The following is a 4,243-nucleotide window of genomic DNA, read 5'->3' as shown; positions in this document are numbered from 1 at the left end:
AGAATCCGCCTGTTGATGGAGACACATTTCACTCAGGAAGATCCCACATGCCACAGAGCACCGAGGCCCATGCGCCACAACTATTGAGCTTGTGCTCTAAAGCCTGGGAGCTGCCACCACTGAGCCCACATGCTGCAACTCCTGAAGCCCGTGAGCCCTAGAGTCTGTGCTCTGCAATGAGAAGCCACTGCAATGAAGCTGGGAAGTGCAATTAGAGAGTAGCCCCCACTCACCACAACTAGAGAAAAAAGCCGGTGCAGCAATAAAGACCCAGCACAGCCCAACTAAATAACTTTTTTAAAAAAGATTTAAAATGCTCGGGTGCATTCTCAGTTAACTGTGCATGACACAAATCATGGAACAGCAGACCAGCTAATGAGAGATGATGCCACAGCTTATTGCTGTTGTTTAGTTGCTAAGTTGTGTATGACTCTTAGCGACCCCATGGACTGCAGCCTAATGTAGCAGTGGGTTGCCATTGCCTTCTCCACAACAGCTGTTGAGAAAGTGGGAAAAAAAGTCTTATAATCGAGATTTTGCTAAACAGGCGACAGGGCAGTTTTTCTTTAGGTTATATGTTATATGTTAAGTCATCTAGTGGTTAGGGCTCCATTTTGACTGTAGTTGATAGAAGACAGATGTCTGGCATCTGGTTCTGTGACCAAGTTTGGTCACTGGTTAGAGCAGCTGGCAGTCACGCCTGGCCCGATCTCTGTGGGGGGAATAATGACTTGACAGCAGTTGTGCATCCAGATTTGGGGGAAGTGGAGAGTGGTACGAAGTGTTTCACCCAAATTACATAGTACAAGGGTTTGTTTGGTTTTGGTTTTAAGAGTACATATTTTTTTGTACCTGTTATCATAGAAAAGCTGTAATTTTGTTATATTCCAAATGTCTTATGTTTAGCATGGAATATTACTCCATATAGCTAGTAATCTGCAGAGCTGTCATGCTTTATATTACAAAACTAGTTATTTTGTTCATATCTAAGTTATAGCTATCAGCTAAATGGGACTGAAGGCTCTTAAAGTGATTTACTCCACCCACTTCTGAAGTCTCCATCCATGTGATGAATAGACCAAGCCCACCAAGAACAACTTTGTATAGTCTAAAGCCAAACCTCTTTGAAAATTCCTTCTACCCACCCTACCTCACACCAGCTTCTCCACTTCATTCTGGCATTATTTTTTGTCACTCTTTCCAAGGTTAACATTCTCTTGTTGGACATTCTTCAAGGAGTCCTCCAGTCACCTTATAGCAAAACTTAAAAGTCTTTAACATTGCTTCCAGGGTCCCTCATAATTGGTCCTTTGTCTTTGCAGCCTTAACTTCTGACACATATTTCCATGCAAGACTTCAAAAATTCATTCATACACCATCTTCACAGTTTGTGGCACATCCCAATACCAAATGAACTAGTTACTCAATATTTTTAAAATAGATGAATTACTTGAATAGGTGATTTTAAAAGAGAAAACTTTGTATATCTCTACAAAAATAGCAAGTTAAGTTTCAGTTGCTAGGAGTGAAGATGTGTTGTTTAATCTACCTAGATGCTGCTGCTGTCTGAAGCTCCGAGTTCAAGCCTACTCTTTAAAAGGAGATTAGCAAATGTTACAAAGGTGTTTCATTCTAGAAAGAAAATGTGGGGAAAGAATTGTAGAGTAAAATTCTACCACTAAGTAATGACTTACCTGACCTTGAACCTCCTAAAATCTGAACATTAGGTGTGATGTGTCTCAGTCTTTGAGAAATACTAACTTTTCAAACTGCTTATACTTTCCAAGCCTCCTTATTCTTCTGTGCCTAACTGCTAATTGTCACCCAGTTGATTCCTCTAGCCCCTTCAAGATGCAGGGAACTCTTTCAACTCAGTTCAGTTCAGTCGCTCAGTCGTGTCCTACTCTTTGCGACCCCAGGGACCGAAGCACGCCAGGCCTCCCTGTCCATCACCAACTCCCGGAGTTCACTCAGACTCACGTCCATCGAGTCGGTGATGCCATCCAACCATCTTATCCTCTATCATCCCCTTCTCCTCGTGCTTTCAATCTTTCCCAGCATCAAGGTCTTTTCAAATGAGTCAGCTCCTCGCATGAGGTGGCCAAGGTATTGGAGTTTCAGCTTCAACATCAGTCCTTCCAATGAACACTCAGGACTGGTCTCCTTTAGGATGGACTGGTTGGATCTCCTTGCAGTCCAAGGGACTCTCAAGAGTCTTCTCCAACACCACAGTTCAAAAGCATCAATTCTTTGGCGCTCAGCTTTCTTCACAGTCCAACTCTCATATCCATACATGACCACTGGAAAAACCATAGCCTTGACTAGCCTTTGTTGGCAAAGTAATGTCTCTGCTCTTTAATATGCTGTCTAGGTTGGTCATAACTTTCCTTCCAAGGAGCAAGCATCTTTTAATCTCATGGCTACAGTCACCATCTGCAGTGATTTTGGAGCCCCAAAAAAGTAAAGTCAGCCACTGTTTCCACTGTTTCCCCATCTATTTGCCATGAAGTGATGGGACCGGATGCCATGATCTTAGTTTTCTGGAACTCTATCCTGGTGAGCAATTCTAGGCGATCTGGGATGCCCTTCCTCAGCATCTTGTCTGCCTGTTTCAGAGCACATAATACTGCTGTAATTAGTTTTGTGTTTCCTCCACTACACTGAAAACTTCTTAGAGCAGGGCTAGGTGTTTCATTTCTGAGACTTCAGCAGTGTGTAACTGAGTGACACATACATGCTTATTTCTATACACATGCATAAACAAACAAACAAATGCATGACTCAGTCAATCCATAGAAGGATACTTAGACAACAGTTTTCAAATTTTGGTGTGTAATCATAATTACTGGGGGGCACTTGGAAAAAACACAGAGAATTAGACCCCAGTCCCCTCCTGCTCAAGTAGGCTTGGGAGTCTACCTGCTGTATTACCTCTCCAGGTGAGTATGACACACACCAAAGACAGAGAATCTGTTCAGGTAAGAAAAAACAGATTCAGAGAGATCAATTTATTTGTCCAGGGACTGAAGTGGAAGTGAAAAATGGGATAACTCACCATCGTTTGTGAAGGTTTTTATTTTAGACTTTAAAATGCAGGTAAAAAGACTGCTTATAATGGAACTATGAAGCCATGGTTCTACGTTTGTCAGTAGAATAAATACTTATACCCACCTACTCCTCATTTGTTTGAATCAACAGTGAAGGATCAAGTCCAAAAATCAGCCATGATATTGATGGTTACAATTTAACTATGCTTTAATGTGAATGTCATTTTCCTCAAGTGTTTAGTGGATTTGAGCTCAAAACAGACTGTATGCTGAAAGAGAATAGGGAGTATAACATTTAAATTTTGAATTCTGTAAAACTACAGGAGACTGAAAACTATTACTCTCTACCACCTGAGCTACACTTTATAGAATAATATATACATATCATTCCACAGGTGCTTTTCCCCCCTAGAGCAGCACGTTAGGCGGCATTCGTGGTATTTTAGATTTTGATTTCATGATGCTATTTTGACAAATGAATCCGAATAAAGTCCTGTGATAGTAGAGGACATAGAAAAGCCCAAATAAGTATGAATGCCCCACCTACCATTTTAATATCATTGTGTCAGGTTTAGTAGAATTTTCTAAAATGTAATGATCCACTTTATATTACTAATTTACATTATAGTATCTGTATCCAGAGAGACCTCAACTACTTGTTTGTGCTGAGCTAGGCCCAGAGTCCAACTCAAAACTTTTCTTTCTGGTCTTTTACTAAGGATCTTTCTAGAATCCATGTGAGGAGAAACACAGACACAGACCAAAAAATTCCCAACCCCAACCTTGATCTCTGCTTTACATCATAACCAAATATTAGAGGTGGTTCACAGAGCCAACTGTGAAAACAGAAACCTCAGGAAAAAAGGAGTATGGAGTGAATAAAATTCTTAGGGAAAAAATAGTACTAACCATAAGTTTAAAAATAATTTTCAAATACAAAATTTACTATTTTAATAATATTATTTCTAATAATACACTTTTTAATTTCTTTAACACTTTGTAGTAATAAAGTGGTAGGTAGGGCATTCATGACTCCATTCCTCTTAAACCAAAATTCTCAGTTTCTATAAACTTAAAATATTTATTCATTGGACTGAATGGGAGTTTGGGATTAGCAGATGCAAACTATTAAATACAGAATGGTTAAACAAGATCCTACTTATAGCAAAGGGAACTACATTCAATATCCTGTGATA

This window comes from Bison bison, unplaced genomic scaffold (genome assembly GCF_000754665.1).
Source record: "Bison bison bison isolate TAMUID 2011002044 unplaced genomic scaffold, Bison_UMD1.0 scf7180017864329, whole genome shotgun sequence".
NCBI lineage: Eukaryota > Metazoa > Chordata > Mammalia > Artiodactyla > Bovidae > Bison > Bison bison.
This window is presented reverse-complemented; position numbering follows the sequence as displayed.